The 20,734-nt window shown below is 49.6% G+C and overlaps 2 long non-coding RNA genes, 1 other non-coding gene and 1 pseudogene across 3 annotated transcripts; 3 read left to right on the forward strand and 1 right to left on the reverse strand.

The window, feature by feature from the left end:
* Positions 1-1,702: 1,702 nt before the first annotated feature.
* On the forward strand, positions 1,703-4,038 carry LOC105671198 (uncharacterized). The gene is made up of 4 exons (XR_010890874.1): positions 1,703-1,891; positions 2,050-2,997; positions 3,185-3,338; positions 3,769-4,038. It is a non-coding gene; the product is annotated as an uncharacterized lncRNA (long non-coding RNA).
* A 641-nt stretch (positions 4,039-4,679) lies between these two features.
* LOC137000604 (uncharacterized) lies at positions 4,680-5,520 on the reverse strand. The gene is made up of 2 exons (XR_010890878.1): positions 5,057-5,520; positions 4,680-4,947 (listed from the first exon to the last, which is right to left on the reverse strand). It is a non-coding gene; the product is annotated as an uncharacterized lncRNA (long non-coding RNA).
* An 892-nt stretch (positions 5,521-6,412) lies between these two features.
* LOC137000910 (U2 spliceosomal RNA) lies at positions 6,413-6,606 on the forward strand. The gene has a single exon (XR_010891072.1). It is a non-coding gene; the product is annotated as a U2 spliceosomal RNA (small nuclear RNA).
* A 7,477-nt stretch (positions 6,607-14,083) lies between these two features.
* Positions 14,084-14,262, forward strand: LOC137000922 (U2 spliceosomal RNA; annotated as a pseudogene).
* Positions 14,263-20,734: the final 6,472 nt, after the last annotated feature.

The following is a 20,734-nucleotide window of genomic DNA, read 5'->3' on the forward strand; positions in this document are numbered from 1 at the left end:
GAATTGCCGGTTGCGCTCAGAGAGAGCGAAGGGTCAGTTTGGCGGAGAGAAAACGTGCAGAGCGAGCAACGAGAGGTGCGAGAAAGAGAAGGAACGCTAGCTTTTGCGCGAAGCGGCAAACGAGCGAGAGAGAAATAAAAAAAGAAAGAAGTGAGTGAGAGTTGAGGAAACGAAAACGAGGCGGAAACAAACAAAATCGAATGGGCGCAACAAATGCTTGTAAAGCATTGATGTCCGCAGAATAATGCACTTTATTTCAACAAAATAATTTTTAAAAAATTAACAAAAAAGAACAGTTCACTTGCGATTAAGCCCGTCGAATAGTTTCACGCGACAAAAGTCTAAATCTTGCAATGAAACGAAAGAATCGTGAAAAGGCCGATTTCGATGCCCGAAACTTTTGCTCTCGTACGCTCGAAAAAAGAAAATTGCTAATGCACACGGAGACTTGACGCGTCTTCTCACTCGTAACTTCAAAAGGCTTCTGGTTTCGCAAAATTGAAAATAGTGAGCGATTGTCCTGTGGATCGGCGTGCGAACGCTTTTTTCACGGCGAAGAGAGGGCCGGAAATCTATGATGATTCGTGCAGACTCAAAATTCAAGCGCCGGAGAGGGGAACGCTATCTTCTATCGTTTTGAAATTTTCGGTCTTTTCAACGCTCTTCTCATGATCTTCGCTGTTAGGAAGAAAAATATAAACAATTCTATCAGCTCACTCAAGATTGTTTACAGAAGCACGTTTTTCAGCTGCTTTCTCTAAGCAAATGCTCGAAAATCAAACATTATAATATTCTGCATGTTAATATGAATTAATTACAATGTGTAAGATAACTACTTAATTAATACAAAAAAATGAGAAAAAATATAAAGATTAATTGACGCACGCTGTGCGTGGTTCGATCGTTAACAATATTTTTGATTTGTTTGGTTGCTGTTTACGAGCAGTTCGCGAAAAATCAACAAACCAAACATATCGGTGTGGACGTATTTGTGGCGATTAGTGAATTAGCAATAATATTCAAATTAAAATATTCAAATTCAGTAACTGACATTTGACAAAAATTTTTCAAAAACCGATTGGATCCTCCATTTTTAAATCGGCCAGAAATTTTGAACCACTATTTCTGTTTTGAAATAATTTGCTCTGCCAATAGCGTTGTTTGTATCTCTTTTTGCCAGTATATGCATTACAACAAAACTTGCAAATAGTAATAACTGATCTTGAGCATTTATATTTTTTGTAACTTTCCACAATAATTATATTAATATTTGTTTAAAAATTGTGCGTAAAACGACGGAACCACGGCGAACATTCGACGAACTGGTTCTCCAAAAACGTAAACATTGGTGTGGACAGTACGTCCAATTTTTTTAGGTGCTCGTGAACTGTTCGCAAACTGTTTCCCGGTGAAAACACACCTTTCGGGTGCGGTCGAGTTGCCGCTACAAATACCTTGAAACGTTTCGACTGCGGTCAATTTAGCACTTCAAAACATTTCAGTGATATAAATGACGTCACTGAAATGTCATAAATATCCTCTGCCATTTCGCTTCCAATGCTGCAGTCGGAGAGGTAGTACGGCTGAAGCATTTTTTGAATTTTCATAAAGCGCGGGAAATTGTGTCGACTCAACTATACAGTTGCACATAAGAGGTCTGTTCTTTATAGTTGAACTAATGCAGCCAGTTCAGCTATAAAGAACAGACCTCTTATGTGCAACTGTGCAACGTGTTGATCTGATCTGAAGTCTGAAGTGCATAATAATTATTGCATATTGGTTATTGTATGAAATTGGTATAAAAATGCCAAATAGTGCACTATTTGACGAGAGAACTCAAAGTACTTACATATTAGAAGTATCGGAAAAAAAGCAATGAAAGTTAATAAAGGTAAGAACTGTATAACCTCTACTTATGTGTATATATCTATATATAAATAATAAATCTATTTCATTATATGTATTATTTGTGTAATAAATCTATTTTTGTGTAATTTTAAGAAAAAAGGAGATTTCTAATATTTACATGTGCTTTTTCACTACTTCAAGAAAACCGCAGCTGAAACGCATCGCTTATTATCCAAAGTGTATGGTAATGAAACTCTATCGGAAAGAACATGCAGAGTTTGGTTTGAACACTTTCGAAACGGTGATTTTGACGTAAGAGACAAAGAACGTTCCGGACAGCCAAAAAAAGGGACCAGGAGGGTGTGCTGTATTACGAGCTCTTGCGTCCAATTGAAACCATTACAGCTGATCGCTACCAACAGCAATTATGCCGATTGAGTGACGAGTTGATACAAAAAAGATCATCCGTAGCCAACAATCGACGCAAAGTCATTCTTTTGCATGATAACGCTCGACCGCACGTTGCGAAAAGCGTGAAGCAGACACTTCTGCAGCTTGAATGGGAAGTTCGCCCGCATCCAGCGTACTCTCCAGACTTGGCACCGTCGGATTACCATCTTTTCTGGTCGATGCAACACGCACTTACGGACACACACTTCTCCAGTTACAAAGAAGTCCAAAAATGAGTGGATGAACGGATCGCCTCGAAAAACACCGTCCAGACAGCATGATGACCTCATAGAATACTCCTTAAGAGTTCCAAAAATTTTTCTAAGTTGATAAATTTAGATCAGATGGTGGTTAGAATGTGCTCATAATGTACTCGGATGCGTCGACTTCTGAGCTCATTTTGATTTCATCATAAAGATCTTTTTACGCATATAACCTAGTAAATTATTGAAGAGAAATTATTGAAAGTTCAGAAATAGGATCGAAAATTACAGAGAAGAATTTATTTACGATGATGCTGAATTTTATTTAATTCTTCTCAATAATTTTCAATCCAATTTCTAAACTATCAATAATTTCTCGTTTACTGGGAACAAATATACATCAAAAAATTACATGTGAAAAATGACGTCAGAGATCGTTGTACCAGGAACAATTTCACACAGTAGTAATAATACTCGAACATGGCGATATTTTAATGTAAGTTGATTTAATGTATTTTATATTTTTATATTTTTTATTGAAACTTATGGTGTGTCATATATAATTAATATAATTTTTACTTTTTTTAATGTAATGAATATATATTTCTTAATTTTAATACATGCTTCCAGTTTTATTTGAAATAATAATCTATCTACATTTAAATATTTTTTTAATATTACAGATTATGGATGAAATGTTCAACAAAAAACCATGGATAGCTCCAGTTTCTACATTAGATTCTGGCAAAGCAATGCATATATCTTCCGAAGAAGAGGATGACAATGAAAAGAACGAAATTATCCTGTCTTCAAAAAAACCGAAATTACCTATGAAACGTAAGTGTTGTATTTATGTATAATATATTATGTATAATATGTATAATTTCAATGATGTTAGTGATATATCCATAAAAATTCTCGTTTAAAAATATCCTTTAAAATAGTCACTAAGTTTTCTTAGAAATAATGACTATTTTTTAAATTATTATGCAGAAAAGTAATTATCCTTTTTTGTACTAATTTTAGAAAAATAATTTTCTTTTTTTGTGTTAAATGTAATCAGTTTTCTTAGAATCAATTATATCATGTTATTTTTGAAATAATTAATCTAGAATATCAAGTAATTTATCTTATTGTGACACCATCATTTTTTTTCACGCAACAGTATTTTTTTCAAACATCATTGAAATTATACTTAAGTAACAATATTAATACTGTTACATATTTACTATATTATTGTTTATTACAATATATATTGCAATTATAGGAAAAAGACGTACTTGGTTGGAACAAATGTATGAAGAAAATACAATTGCACGAAAAAAGATGCATGAGGAAGCAATGGCACGACATGATTAACTGCTTGATATTTTAAGTAAACTACTTGAAAAATAACAATTACCATTCTAGTAGAAGAATGGCACAAATTATAGTTTTTCTGACATTATCTAAGAAGATCATTATCAGAATAAGGGACTAATAAATGTTTATGTAATGCGTAAGCAGCATCTTTGATTAAATGTGTATTATTTGGAAATTTCATTGGATCATTATTATATTCTTTTAGAGATTATAAACGAAAAACACGAGAGTCGTGAACAGAACCCACATTCCCAACATAGACATGTGTAAAATATCTTGTGTGATCACAAACAGCCTGTAAAAAGTGCAAAAACTTTGTTTATATTAATTATTCATAAATTCATCAATATTATTAATTTTATCAAGTATCTGAAAAATGAATAATTTATAATAGAACGTACATAAAGTAAGAGAATGTTTAACAATTGAGCAGCAATAAATATTTAAAAAATATGTAAAAAGTTAAGCACAAACTTTGGTTCAACAATAAAGAAGATATATAATTATTATAAACATTCACAGAATAATATTAGAGAATGTTTGAATATTTTTAGAATATTCTTACATTATGATTGGTGTTCCTGTGAACTTCCAGTGGAACATTAGAAGTAGACAAAAAGTCACGTTCTGTGAACGTTCTATGAATATGCTATAGTATATTGTATGAATATTCTAATCACTTCACATAATAGTTTAATTATATTCCGTAAATATTATAAGGACATTCTCTGGATATTAACTAAATTTTCAGAGAATTTCTGCGTATTTTCATGGAATATTTTGATGAGAGGATAAAGGTAATGTAAGAAAAATATATAGATATACAAATATTATAGATTTATATTATATAATTAATACATATATATATATATATATATATATAATATTATACTATTTAAGACATAATAATAAACAAATATAATAAAAAATTAACATTTGTAAGCGTACTTTAGGTAATCACGCGATACGTACGATGCACCACCGATGGGTACGGCACGTACATCCACGGCCGACACTATTATCAAATAGCAATGGCGATACCGGTAATTACGTAAACGTCCTCTCGAAGATGTTTATCGAAGATCTATCAAAATCAAAAGGCAGGACGGTATAGAGGTGCAAACACAATAACAATATAACGATATTTATTAATATTGATAACACCCGTGTACATATAACGGGGTAATGATTACCGAAAACACGACGGACATGTTGTCACAAGGACTACTCAGACGGCAATGTTTTATACGCATGCCGTAACACGCTCAAGGATCGCCTATTGCACCAGTTAATCCTAATTGGTACTAATCAAAGATATTCCTACGCCTAGGACGCTAGACGCAGCGCATTAGATCAGGCCTCGGAATTATTTCATCTTTTCAGCCGATTCTCGTGGTATACGCCTCCTTTCCTCTCTTCACCGCGCGCGCGGCAACCGCTAGGGCCAGCGCCGCCGAGCGTTAGGAGTATAGCGCCGCGGTTGCCGCGCGCGCGGTGAAGAGAGGAAAGGAGGCGTATACCACGAGAATCGGCTGAAAAGATGAAATAATTTCGAGGCCTGCATTAGATAACTCGCGCGAGGATAACTGGTCGCGAGGACTGCGGGAAGGGATCGCAGTGTCGCACAATCGGCGGCGTTGTACCGCGTTGCTTACACATTAAATCAATATATTCATGTACTAGAAAATTAGAGCCTTATGCTAGGGAATAACGCATGAGCCATGCGTTAGCCAATTAACGTTTATTTTTACAAAGAAATGTTCGTAAAATGTTATAGGAATATTTTGGTACACAAACGTTCCAATTACAAACGAAATAAAATGTTATAAGAATATTCATTGAAATATTATTAGAATATTCTGAGAATATAACAAATAATATTCCAATAACATTCAGAACATTCGTAGAACCGTATAAGAATATTCTTTCCAAATATTCTCAGAATATATGGAAATCTTCTTATTAGAATATTCTCCGAATATGCTGTGCTGTCTGTGATATGATATAAAAGAAAATGTTCTATAGTAATTGCATTAAGATGCAAAAGCCGATTATAAAAGTAATTATATGTTTATATCTGGAGTTGCAAAACGCCATAAACTTAATAAGAGCTGTTTATTTGGAGACACCATTTGATTTCCATCAGTAATACTGCAAAGTTGACCTCCGATCTCATTCAAAAGAAATTCGAACGTTGAAGGTCGTTGAAGATCGTGCTTCCAATGCTATTCCTGCTAATACACGCATTGTAAGCGGGGTGTGGAGAGGGGATATACCTTAGTTTCGAACACACCTTTATGCTTTCATTGATCACTTTCGTCGAATTTTTTTATTAAAATACTAAATAAAAATAAAATTATAATATTATAATACAAATATATACCACTTTTAATGTCTAATAAATGCATGAGGTGTAGAGGAAGGGCGGAGGGGAGGGAGAATACGTTAGTTTTGACCGTTGTCGTTAGGCCTCGCATGGCGGCGAGTTCTCTCTCGCAAGGGAGTTTTTGTTGAAATTGTTTATAAGGACGCACGGCTGTTTCGGAGGCATCGCTTCTCGGCTCTCTGAGCTAAGATCAAAGTGTAGTATCTGTTCTTATCAGCTTAATATCTGATACAATCCCCAAAGGGGATTCAGAATATTAAACTGATTTTTGGAACCGGGTGGGTGCCCCGGAGCTCGCTCCGGCTCCGCCGCGGGTCAGCCCAGCATTGCAGTGCCGCAGGGTCTGGCCCAATAATAATTAATAATAATTAATAGTAGCCTTGTTATTATTGCATTCACCCGGAGCAATAATATAAGAATCAGTTTAATATTCTGACTCCCGGCCCGCGCCGTCCGGGCCGAAAATCGCGTTTTTGTGACGGGCGGGGTGCATGTTTTATCATATTTTCGTACTTATTTTATCCTATTTATTTTATTTTATCCATATATTGCTCTTAGCTCGGAGAAAGCCAAAGTTTTTATTTATTTATTAGTATAGTTTTCGCGAGTGAGTGTTGTGCTACGAGGAGAGGCGGTGCCGAGGAAAAGTGCCCGTGATCCGGCCGACTGCGCTTTGGAGGTTAAGTCCCGCTGTCATACGCCGTGGGACTTAGAAAAATTTCGAGTAAGTACCGCATAGGAGCACCTGTGTAAAAGTGACAGGTTGAGGTTAGGTGCTCCTGTGTACCCGTGCTCGCGAGTGGCAGGTGCGGTAACAGGTGCGTGCGTGCGCTACGGCGGGTGCGGTGCGGTGCGGGGCGTGCGTGTGTGAAGTGTCGCTGTGCCCGGTGCCGCTCGAGAGGTTGTCCTGGTGGACTTAGTTTCTGCATACATAGCATTGTCTGCAGCTAAGTCCATCGGGAACGCTATTGCGCACGCGTGTCGGTAGACACGCGGGTGACTCTTGCGGCATCGTCCGCGGCGACATAGATTCGCTACCTCGCGCGGCGTCGCTCTCGGCAGTCTGCCGGTGGCCTAGTAACTTTGCGAGTAGGGACTTGTCCAATTCGAGCTCGGACTTGTCCAGAATTGGCCACCGGCTTAAAACGCAATAACTCAATAAATAATAATACGAATTGAATAAAATCGGTCCGCCAATTAATTATTTATTGCTCTTCGTCCCGTCCGTCCGTCAATTTGTTATAATTATATGTTTATTTATTTATTGTGCTATATGTACATAATAAATGTTTTTTATATATTGTGACGCTAATTATTTATTACCCCTGCGCTTTTAACAATTGACGGAGACGGTAGACGCGTTTATTTATTATTTTTATTATTTATTTATTATTAAAACTGCCCTTTTATCTAGTCAACTGTTAGGCAAGTAGCTACTGGTAACTGTCACGGAAATCTTAACTTTTAACTATTATTTATTAACTCGTTTGTACAAATTTACTTTTTATTATTTACAATTTTACTATTTACAACTTCCTATTTATTTATTTACAACCTATGACTCATTTATTTATACATTTTTATATCTTATTTCTACACAATTACTTTTTATTACTTTTAACTATTATTTATTAATTCATTTGTACAAACTTACATTTTACTATATACAATTTAACTTTTTACAACTTTTGACTTATTTATTTATATAATTTTATATTTTATTTTACACATTTATTTTTTTTTACTGTTTTTATTATTATTTATTAATTCATTTTTACAAATTGACATTTTATTATATACAGCTTTACTTTTTACAACTTTTGACTCATTTATTTATACAATTTTATATTTTATTTATACACTATTACTATTTATTTATTTTACTATATATTTTATTTTCCGTGACAGCCCAGCAACATTTCTAGATATTTTTAGTTATATTTAAGCACTGTTATCTTATTTTATACATTATTTATTATATCTTTTACCATTATTATTATTATTTATTACTAAAAGCGAAGGCGGACCGATAGATAGATTAGCACCGGCCTGCCACTAGAGAGACTGCATCGTGAGGCCGGCAGTTATCCATATTTTATTATTTATTGGACAAACGCATTATTTAGTTATTTATTTATTTATTTATTTTTATTATTTACATATTTTTTATTATTTTTATTATTTTTTATTAATTTTTAACTGCACAAGACTGCAATGGATACCGGCCCGCGCGTTGTAGTTTTAGCCTTCCCGCTCCCGAACAAAGTTCAATGTCCACGCTGCTATCGGGGCGAGGAGGCTTTCGAGCGAGTGCGGGGGGAGTACTGTGACCCGGCTCATTTATTGAAGCATTTGAAACAAATGCACCCGGGGGACACCGTAGCGTACGAGTGCTCCGTCTGTAAATACAGGGGGAAAACGGCGTACCCCAAAAAAGATGTCGCCAAGCATTATGATAAGGAGCACTCGGTCCCCCGGACAGAGCCGGGTCCGACTCCCGGTACCGAAGCGCAGCCGCGGCAGTCGTCTGTGCGCGTCGGGAGTGCATCGACGAGTGCGCGAGCGCGTGCCCCGCGTGCGCAACAGCGAGCGGCGCCCGCGGGTGTGCCGTCGACGAGCCGATTGACCGGCTGGTTGCAACCCGGGCGCACCATGGCCCTGACACCATCGCCACCACCACCAACACCATCATCGGAGGAAGGGTCCCCCTCATACGCGGCCGTCACAGCAGCATCGACCTCCGCTGCAACGAGGACCAGCCCCCTGACAGCGGGGGCAACGGGGACGGTCGCGACGAGGCGCACCACGCGCAGAGGAGTGACACCGGAGGCCGCTGCGTTGGAGAAGACACCTCCTGGCCAGAGTGTGCCCGCTGCGTCCTCCAGACGTCCGCCGTCGGCGAGATCGACGCGCGCCCCCCTGCGCTACTCCCCGGAGGAACGAACAGCATCAAAGCGCAGGGGGACAACGGCGACGAGGAGGAGAAAGACACCCGAGCGCACCCCATCGCCAACCACCGTCGCTGGCACTGGGGCCAGTGGCGCGGTGCGCCGGGTGTTGCGCGCGTCGGTCCCCCGCGAGACCGCGGCAAGGTCGGCACGTTCCCCCTCTCAACCCCCGTCAACCCGGGCGACGGGGGTGACCACCAGGACCACCACAGCGAGAGGGGGTGCAGTCAGAAAGCCGCCCGGCAATTCCCCGCCGCAGACCAGCGCGGCGGGTGCGAGGAAAATGAGCCGGGCGGTGAGCGTGCCGACCGTGAAGAGCGGTGCGCGACAGCGGACACCCCCGATCATGCCAACGATCGGGGAGGCGTCGAGGGGAGGGCGGGCCGCCACGGTGAGCGCGGAGAAGAGGCCCGTCGCTCCCCCGCGTAAAGAGGCAACGCCATCACCGACGCTGAGGACAGCGGGCACGCCGGCGTCGCAGGATTCGGGGGGCGAGCCGCGGACGAGGTCCGTGGGCAGTCAAACGCCCCCCATGAGGGCCCCCAGTCCGCCACTTCCATCACCCAGTGTGGCGGGAGGGCCCGTGGCCACTGCACACCGAGTGGCCATTACCGCGACGTCGGCATCGATGACGACGACGACCACGACGACGGTGACGACGACGATGTGCCGCAGCCCCATCATGTCAACGGGGCTGCCGGCACCAACGGGGGGGACGTCGCCCCCCTTACCACCAGCCACACCCCCGTCCAACGTGGGGACGTCACCGGTCGTCGGTGGGGCCAGGAGGTCTTACACGCCGACCCAACTACCATCGAGGGCAACGGAGCGGCGGCAGGAGCCCAGCGTGGTGCAGCTGGACACATCGGACAGCGAGGGGGACGTGGAAGGGCCATGGAGGACGCGTCCGGGGCGAAGAGCCAAAAGGCGTCGGCTCTTGAGCGGCGGCTCGCCCGCGAACGAACCACCGGTCGCAGCGGCGACGGTTGCGCGCGCGGCGCCCGCGTTGCCACTCGCAACGCTGGCGAATCCTTTCGTAGTATTAAGACGACTCGAGGAGGAACAACCCCTCAACATAATTGGGCAACGGCGATACGAGGTCACCCCGCCGAGGGCGCGAGAGGGAGGAGACAACCGGGCGAGTACTGGTGAGTCAAACGCCTCTCATTCGAATGCTCCGGTAAATGTCCGCGGAGTGATGGGTCGTCGACGAGGCCCGAGGACCCGCGTACAGGCCGTCGGGGAGAACGGGGCATCCGCGGTCCTTGTGGATCCAGCAAGGCGCGGGGCGAATCAACGCCGGCCGCAACGACCGCCTGCTCAGCCCGATCGGTCGCCCCGTCGGCAGCCGGCGCGAGCGACTGTCGAAAGACAGCGCAAGCGTGTGAGGCTCGCCGCGCGGGACGATCTGGTCGGTCGAGCAGCGGCCGTTGAGACGATTGCGGACCTGGAGGAGTACGCGGCACTCGTCGCGGCCTTCTTCAGGGAGGATGCAGCGCCGACGGCTGGCGGGGAGGCGCCTGGTGCCCGAGATCGTCCACGAAGGGGCGGGCGGCCGCGGGGGCGGCGTGCAGCGGAAGCAGCAGTCGCCGACGAGAGAGGGGGTGCCAGGGGGGAGGCACCGGCTGACCCCCGATTCAATATCATTAATTCGGGAGAAGGACGCGGGGGCTGGGTGCGCGAAGCAACCCGCATTCAGGCCCTGTACAGGAGGAACCGTCGCAAGGCGGTGCGAGAGGTGCTACAGGGCCCCGCTGACTTTTGCCAGGTGCCTAAGCAGCGGGTGCACCAGTACTTTGAGCGCCTGTACCGCGACGAGGGCCGACTGGATGGCGCCGGTGCGGATGTGGAGCCCGCTGAACCCGCGACGCCGGAGGATGTCGCGCGCCTCACGGATCCCTTCGCGGAGCGAGAGGTGGACCGTCGGCTGCGGCGTATGACTAACTCTGCGCCGGGGCCCGACGGCGTCACCTACCGTGACCTTCGCGGAGCGGACCCTGGAGCGTGCCTCCTCGCAGCACTGTTCAACATCTGCATCCGGCTCGAGGCAGTCCCAGCGTCCTGGAAGACCTCCAATACAGTGCTAATTTTTAAGAAAGGAGACCGCGACGATTTGGAAAATTGGCGCCCTCTCGCTCTCGGTGACACTATGCCGAAGCTGTTCGCTGCTCTCGTGGCCGATCGTCTCACAGACTGGGCGGTCGACCGGGAAAAACTTAGTCCCGCACAGAAGGGATTCCTGCGGGACGAGGGGTGTTACGAACACAATTTCGTCTTGCGGGAGATCCTGACTGATGCGCGGAGGAGCCGCAGACAGGCGGTCGTCGCGTGGCTGGACCTTTCCAACGCGTTTGGCTCGGTCCCGCACGCGGCGATCCGCCGCGCTTTCGTTCGAGCCGGCGTGCCGCGGAAAGTCATAGAAATATGGCGATCCATGTACGACGATTGCACGACTCGGGTTCGCACCGTCGAGGGCTACACCGCGCCCATCAACATTCGCTCGGGGGTGCGCCAAGGTTGTCCGCTGAGCCCCATCGCCTTTGACCTCGCAATCGACTCGGTGCTGCGTGCAGCTGCCGGGGCGGGGGCGGGGTATGACCTGAATGGGGTTAAATGGTCAATTTTGGCCTATGCGGACGACATTGCACTGGTGTCCGACACGCCTGAGGGAATGGAGCGGCTTCTAGCCGCGGTGGAGGGCGAGGCTCTGTCGGCGGGATTGCGGTTCAACCCTGCCAAATGCGCCACACTGCACATCGGGGCAGCTGCCGGCGGCAGGGTCCTGCCGACAAGATTCGCCGTCCGGGGCCAACCGCTGCCTTGTCTGGCAGAGGGCGAGCCTTATCGGCATCTCGGTGTCCCTACGGGATTCTCGGTGGACCAAACGCCCTACACCACAATTCGCGGCATCCTGGAGGACCTCGAGAAGGTGAACCGGTCCCTGCTCACCCCGTGGCAACGCGTGGAAATGGTTGCCGTCTATCTGCTCCCAAAATTAGATTTTCTGCTGCGGGGTGCAGCCGTGGAGAAGGGCCCCCTCAAGGCCACGGACCTGCAGATCCGCAGGTTCGCCAAAACGTGGCTCAACCTCCCGCAGAGAGCAAGCGCGGAGGTAGTCTACCTGCCTCCTCACAAGGGGGGATGTGGACTGCTTCCGTTGGCTGACCTCGCCGACGTCCTCACCGTTGCCCACGCGTTTCGTATTCTTACGGCGCGTGACGTGGCGGTGCGTGACTTGGCGTGGGCTACGTTGCGGGGAGTGGTTGGGCGACGAATCGGCCACGCCCCTGACTGCGATGAAATCGCCGCCTTCCTCTCCGGTTCGCTGGAAGGGAGGCTGAGGGGTGGAGGGGAGTCCTCCTTCTGGTCAAGGGTCCGGAACGCCGGAAGGAGACAATCCGAAAGGTTGTCCGTGCGGTGGAGGTGGGTAAGGGAAACCGAGGAGATGACCGTGGGATGTCGGGGCCCCAGGGGAACAACGGTTGTGGTACCACCAGGAGCTCGCTCCCAGGTGATTACCCGTCTGCGCTCGGCTGTAGCTTTTTATTATTTAAATACGCTCGTGCGAAAACCGGACCAGGGGAAGGTGTACGAGGTGTCGTCGCGGAACGGGGTGAGCAATCACTTCCTCCGTGGCGGCAGCTTCACTCGTTTCGCCGACTGGCGATTTGTACATCGCGCCCGCCTAGACGTGCTCCCCTTAAATGGGGCACGTCGATGGGGGGAGGGCGATAAGCGCTGTCGGCGCTGCGGTGGGGCAGCCGAGACCCTTCCCCACGTATTGGGTCACTGCGGGGTACACGCGGCCGCGATACAGCTGAGGCATGACGCCGTCTTGCACCGCCTCTGGAAGGCTTGTCGCCTGCCGGGTGAGGTACGCGTGAACCAGCGGGTTGAGGGCGTGCACGGGGAGCTACGAGAGCTACGGCCTGATCTCGTGGTCAGGCACGAGCAATCGAAGTGTGTCGTCATTTGCGACGTCACGGTGCCCTTCGAAAACAGGCTAGTGGCTTTCGAGGAGGCTAGGGCGAGGAAGGTCGCCAAGTACTCAGCCCTAGCGGAGGAGCTGCACCGACAAGGGTATCGTGTAGCGGTGACGGCCCTCGTCGTGGGCGCCCTCGGCTCGTGGGACACGAGAAATGAGGCGGTGCTCGCGATGCTCCGCGTGAGCAACAAGTATGCGCAATTAATGCGCCGCCTCATTGTCTCGGATACCATTCGCTGGTCTAGGGACATCTATGTGGAGCATGTGAGCGGCGTGCGCCAGTACAGAGCTCCTCTCCCTCCGTCTGAAGATGGGGCCCTTGTTGAGCCGCCCCAAGCAATTCGCCAGCGTTGGCCCGACGATCAGCGCGGCGACGATCAGGGTGCTTCACGTCCCTTATGTATGCGTGTGCTTTAGTGCGACAATCGTGGCGGGTGCCTGTGATATTTTTCTGTGATATTTTTATACTGTTCTTCCGGCCCGCCACGACGATTGAATGAATGTCGCGATTAACCGAGTGTGAATGTCGCGTTTTTACTTATTTATTTATTTATTGTTTTAACCGTTGACTAGAGTCTTATTTATTTATTATTAGATTAAGCCGCGCATGCTCCCCCGGGACAATTTTTATCTTTGACCCATTTCTTATTGTGTCTCCGGGGGTGCCGTACAAAGAGCGCTGTATCTTTTTTTTATACATTGCCCCAGTCCGCCAGCTGGGGCAATATTTTATATAAATCTGTGATATGGTGTCCTGGGGGTGCGCCCCCAGGCACCCCAGCGTGATGCCCACTGCCGGGGGGGGCCATTGTCTCCCGGCCATTATTATTTATAAGGTGCGCGGCGTAAACGCCGAAATATTTATGTATTTTACCCTAGGGGGCTTGCCCCCTGGGGAACATTAGCTGCAAATTAAAGGCGTATTATCTGTTCTTATCAGCTTAATATCTGATACAATCCCCAAAGGGGATTCAGAATATTAAACTGATTTTTGGAACCGGGTGGGTGCCCCGGAGCTCGCTCCGGCTCCGCCGCGGGTCAGCCCAGCATTGCAGTGCCGCAGGGTCTGGCCCAATAATAATTAATAATAATTAATAGTAGCCTTGTTATTATTGCATTCACCCGGAGCAATAATATAAGAATCAGTTTAATATTCTGACTCCCGGCCCGCGCCGTCCGGGCCGAAAATCGCGTTTTTGTGACGGGCGGGGTGCATGTTTTATCATATTTTCGTACTTATTTTATCCTATTTATTTTATTTTATCCATATATTGCTCTTAGCTCGGAGAAAGCCAAAGTTTTTATTTATTTATTAGTATAGTTTTCGCGAGTGAGTGTTGTGCTACGAGGAGAGGCGGTGCCGAGGAAAAGTGCCCGTGATCCGGCCGACTGCGCTTTGGAGGTTAAGTCCCGCTGTCATACGCCGTGGGACTTAGAAAAATTTCGAGTAAGTACCGCATAGGAGCACCTGTGTAAAAGTGACAGGTTGAGGTTAGGTGCTCCTGTGTACCCGTGCTCGCGAGTGGCAGGTGCGGTAACAGGTGCGTGCGTGCGCTACGGCGGGTGCGGTGCGGTGCGGGGCGTGCGTGTGTGAAGTGTCGCTGTGCCCGGTGCCGCTCGAGAGGTTGTCCTGGTGGACTTAGTTTCTGCATACATAGCATTGTCTGCAGCTAAGTCCATCGGGAACGCTATTGCGCACGCGTGTCGGTAGACACGCGGGTGACTCTTGCGGCATCGTCCGCGGCGACATAGATTCGCTACCTCGCGCGGCGTCGCTCTCGGCAGTCTGCCGGTGGCCTAGTAACTTTGCGAGTAGGGACTTGTCCAATTCGAGCTCGGACTTGTCCAGAATTGGCCACCGGCTTAAAACGCAATAACTCAATAAATAATAATACGAATTGAATAAAATCGGTCCGCCAATTAATTATTTATTGCTCTTCGTCCCGTCCGTCCGTCAATTTGTTATAATTATATGTTTATTTATTTATTGTGCTATATGTACATAATAAATGTTTTTTATATATTGTGACGCTAATTATTTATTACCCCTGCGCTTTTAACAATTGACGGAGACGGTAGACGCGTTTATTTATTATTTTTATTATTTATTTATTATTAAAACTGCCCTTTTATCTAGTCAACTGTTAGGCAAGTAGCTACTGGTAACTGTCACGGAAATCTTAACTTTTAACTATTATTTATTAACTCGTTTGTACAAATTTACTTTTTATTATTTACAATTTTACTATTTACAACTTCCTATTTATTTATTTACAACCTATGACTCATTTATTTATACATTTTTATATCTTATTTCTACACAATTACTTTTTATTACTTTTAACTATTATTTATTAATTCATTTGTACAAACTTACATTTTACTATATACAATTTAACTTTTTACAACTTTTGACTTATTTATTTATATAATTTTATATTTTATTTTACACATTTATTTTTTTTTACTGTTTTTATTATTATTTATTAATTCATTTTTACAAATTGACATTTTATTATATACAGCTTTACTTTTTACAACTTTTGACTCATTTATTTATACAATTTTATATTTTATTTATACACTATTACTATTTATTTATTTTACTATATATTTTATTTTCCGTGACAGCCCAGCAACATTTCTAGATATTTTTAGTTATATTTAAGCACTGTTATCTTATTTTATACATTATTTATTATATCTTTTACCATTATTATTATTATTTATTACTAAAAGCGAAGGCGGACCGATAGATAGATTAGCACCGGCCTGCCACTAGAGAGACTGCATCGTGAGGCCGGCAGTTATCCATATTTTATTATTTATTGGACAAACGCATTATTTAGTTATTTATTTATTTATTTATTTTTATTATTTACATATTTTTTATTATTTTTATTATTTTTTATTAATTTTTAACTGCACAAGACTGCAATGGATACCGGCCCGCGCGTTGTAGTTTTAGCCTTCCCGCTCCCGAACAAAGTTCAATGTCCACGCTGCTATCGGGGCGAGGAGGCTTTCGAGCGAGTGCGGGGGGAGTACTGTGACCCGGCTCATTTATTGAAGCATTTGAAACAAATGCACCCGGGGGACACCGTAGCGTACGAGTGCTCCGTCTGTAAATACAGGGGGAAAACGGCGTACCCCAAAAAAGATGTCGCCAAGCATTATGATAAGGAGCACTCGGTCCCCCGGACAGAGCCGGGTCCGACTCCCGGTACCGAAGCGCAGCCGCGGCAGTCGTCTGTGCGCGTCGGGAGTGCATCGACGAGTGCGCGAGCGCGTGCCCCGCGTGCGCAACAGCGAGCGGCGCCCGCGGGTGTGCCGTCGACGAGCCGATTGACCGGCTGGTTGCAACCCGGGCGCACCATGGCCCTGACACCATCGCCACCACCACCAACACCATCATCGGAGGAAGGGTCCCCCTCATACGCGGCCGTCACAGCAGCATCGACCTCCGCTGCAACGAGGACCAGCCCCCTGACAGCGGGGGCAACGGGGACGGTCGCGACGAGGCGCACCACGCGCAGAGGAGTGACACCGGAGGCCGCTGCGTTGGAGAAGACACCTCCTGGCCAGAGTGTGCCCGCTGCGTCCTCCAGACGTCCGCCGTCGGCGAGATCGACGCGCGCCCCCCTGCGCTACTCCCCGGAGGAACGAACAGCATCAAAGCGCAGGGGGACAACGGCGACGAGGAGGAGAAAGACACCCGAGCGCACCCCATCGCCAACCACCGTCGCTGGCACTGGGGCCAGTGGCGCGGTGCGCCGGGTGTTGCGCGCGTCGGTCCCCCGCGAGACCGCGGCAAGGTCGGCACGTTCCCCCTCTCAACCCCCGTCAACCCGGGCGACGGGGGTGACCACCAGGACCACCACAGCGAGAGGGGGTGCAGTCAGAAAGCCGCCCGGCAATTCCCCGCCGCAGACCAGCGCGGCGGGTGCGAGGAAAATGAGCCGGGCGGTGAGCGTGCCGACCGTGAAGAGCGGTGCGCGACAGCGGACACCCCCGATCATGCCAACGATCGGGGAGGCGTCGAGGGGAGGGCGGGCCGCCACGGTGAGCGCGGAGAAGAGGCCCGTCGCTCCCCCGCGTAAAGAGGCAACGCCATCACCGACGCTGAGGACAGCGGGCACGCCGGCGTCGCAGGATTCGGGGGGCGAGCCGCGGACGAGGTCCGTGGGCAGTCAAACGCCCCCCATGAGGGCCCCCAGTCCGCCACTTCCATCACCCAGTGTGGCGGGAGGGCCCGTGGCCACTGCACACCGAGTGGCCATTACCGCGACGTCGGCATCGATGACGACGACGACCACGACGACGGTGACGACGACGATGTGCCGCAGCCCCATCATGTCAACGGGGCTGCCGGCACCAACGGGGGGGACGTCGCCCCCCTTACCACCAGCCACACCCCCGTCCAACGTGGGGACGTCACCGGTCGTCGGTGGGGCCAGGAGGTCTTACACGCCGACCCAACTACCATCGAGGGCAACGGAGCGGCGGCAGGAGCCCAGCGTGGTGCAGCTGGACACATCGGACAGCGAGGGGGACGTGGAAGGGCCATGGAGGACGCGTCCGGGGCGAAGAGCCAAAAGGCGTCGGCTCTTGAGCGGCGGCTCGCCCGCGAACGAACCACCGGTCGCAGCGGCGACGGTTGCGCGCGCGGCGCCCGCGTTGCCACTCGCAACGCTGGCGAATCCTTTCGTAGTATTAAGACGACTCGAGGAGGAACAACCCCTCAACATAATTGGGCAACGGCGATACGAGGTCACCCCGCCGAGGGCGCGAGAGGGAGGAGACAACCGGGCGAGTACTGGTGAGTCAAACGCCTCTCATTCGAATGCTCCGGTAAATGTCCGCGGAGTGATGGGTCGTCGACGAGGCCCGAGGACCCGCGTACAGGCCGTCGGGGAGAACGGGGCATCCGCGGTCCTTGTGGATCCAGCAAGGCGCGGGGCGAATCAACGCCGGCCGCAACGACCGCCTGCTCAGCCCGATCGGTCGCCCCGTCGGCAGCCGGCGCGAGCGACTGTCGAAAGACAGCGCAAGCGTGTGAGGCTCGCCGCGCGGGACGATCTGGTCGGTCGAGCAGCGGCCGTTGAGACGATTGCGGACCTGGAGGAGTACGCGGCACTCGTCGCGGCCTTCTTCAGGGAGGATGCAGCGCCGACGGCTGGCGGGGAGGCGCCTGGTGCCCGAGATCGTCCACGAAGGGGCGGGCGGCCGCGGGGGCGGCGTGCAGCGGAAGCAGCAGTCGCCGACGAGAGAGGGGGTGCCAGGGGGGAGGCACCGGCTGACCCCCGATTCAATATCATTAATTCGGGAGAAGGACGCGGGGGCTGGGTGCGCGAAGCAACCCGCATTCAGGCCCTGTACAGGAGGAACCGTCGCAAGGCGGTGCGAGAGGTGCTACAGGGCCCCGCTGACTTTTGCCAGGTGCCTAAGCAGCGGGTGCACCAGTACTTTGAGCGCCTGTACCGCGACGAGGGCCGACTGGATGGCGCCGGTGCGGATGTGGAGCCCGCTGAACCCGCGACGCCGGAGGATGTCGCGCGCCTCACGGATCCCTTCGCGGAGCGAGAGGTGGACCGTCGGCTGCGGCGTATGACTAACTCTGCGCCGGGGCCCGACGGCGTCACCTACCGTGACCTTCGCGGAGCGGACCCTGGAGCGTGCCTCCTCGCAGCACTGTTCAACATCTGCATCCGGCTCGAGGCAGTCCCAGCGTCCTGGAAGACCTCCAATACAGTGCTAATTTTTAAGAAAGGAGACCGCGACGATTTGGAAAATTGGCGCCCTCTCGCTCTCGGTGACACTATGCCGAAGCTGTTCGCTGCTCTCGTGGCCGATCGTCTCACAGACTGGGCGGTCGACCGGGAAAAACTTAGTCCCGCACAGAAGGGATTCCTGCGGGACGAGGGGTGTTACGAACACAATTTCGTCTTGCGGGAGATCCTGACTGATGCGCGGAGGAGCCGCAGACAGGCGGTCGTCGCGTGGCTGGACCTTTCCAACGCGTTTGGCTCGGTCCCGCACGCGGCGATCCGCCGCGCTTTCGTTCGAGCCGGCGTGCCGCGGAAAGTCATAGAAATATGGCGATCCATGTACGACGATTGCACGACTCGGGTTCGCACCGTCGAGGGCTACACCGCGCCCATCAACATTCGCTCGGGGGTGCGCCAAGGTTGTCCGCTGAGCCCCATCGCCTTTGACCTCGCAATCGACTCGGTGCTGCGTGCAGCTGCCGGGGCGGGGGCGGGGTATGACCTGAATGGGGTTAAATGGTCAATTTTGGCCTATGCGGACGACATTGCACTGGTGTCCGACACGCCTGAGGGAATGGAGCGGCTTCTAGCCGCGGTGGAGGGCGAGGCTCTGTCGGCGGGATTGCGGTTCAACCCTGCCAAATGCGCCACACTGCACATCGGGGCAGCTGCCGGCGGCAGGGTCCTGCCGACAAGATTCGCCGTCCGGGGCCAACCGCTGCCTTGTCTGGCAGAGGGCGAGCCTTATCGGCATCTCGGTGTCCCTACGGGATTCTCGGTGGACCAAACGCCCTACACCACAATTCGCGGCATCCTGGAGGACCTCGAGAAGGTGAACCGGTCCCTGCTCACCCCGTGGCAACGCGTGGAAATGGTTGCCGTCTATCTGCTCCCAAAATTAGATTTTCTGCTGCGGGGTGCAGCCGTGGAGAAGGGCCCCCTCAAGGCCACGGACCTGCAGATCCGCAGGTTCGCCAAAACGTGGCTCAACCTCCCGCAGAGAGCAAGCGCGGAGGTAGTCTACCTGCCTCCTCACAAGGGGGGATGTGGACTGCTTCCGTTGGCTGACCTCGCCGACGTCCTCACCGTTGCCCACGCGTTTCGTATTCTTACGGCGCGTGACGTGGCGGTGCGTGACTTGGCGTGGGCTACGTTGCGGGGAGTGGTTGGGCGACGAATCGGCCACGCCCCTGACTGCGATGAAATCGCCGCCTTCCTCTCCGGTTCGCTGGAAGGGAGGCTGAGGGGTGGAGGGGAGTCCTCCTTCTGGTCAAGGGTCCGGAACGCCGGAAGGAGACAATCCGAAAGGTTGTCCGTGCGGTGGAGGTGGGTAAGGGAAACCGAGGAGATGACCGTGGGATGTCGGGGCCCCAGGGGAACAACGGTTGTGGTACCACCAGGAGCTCGCTCCCAGGTGATTACCCGTCTGCGCTCGGCTGTAGCTTTTTATTATTTAAATACGCTCGTGCGAAAACCGGACCAGGGGAAGGTGTACGAGGTGTCGTCGCGGAACGGGGTGAGCAATCACTTCCTCCGTGGCGGCAGCTTCACTCGTTTCGCCGACTGGCGATTTGTACATCGCGCCCGCCTAGACGTGCTCCCCTTAAATGGGGCACGTCGATGGGGGGAGGGCGATAAGCGCTGTCGGCGCTGCGGTGGGGCAGCCGAGACCCTTCCCCACGTATTGGGTCACTGCGGGGTACACGCGGCCGCGATACAGCTGAGGCATGACGCCGTCTTGCACCGCCTCTGGAAGGCTTGTCGCCTGCCGGGTGAGGTACGCG

Source organism: Linepithema humile, chromosome 6 (genome assembly GCF_040581485.1).
Source record: "Linepithema humile isolate Giens D197 chromosome 6, Lhum_UNIL_v1.0, whole genome shotgun sequence".
Taxonomy (NCBI): domain Eukaryota; kingdom Metazoa; phylum Arthropoda; class Insecta; order Hymenoptera; family Formicidae; genus Linepithema; species Linepithema humile.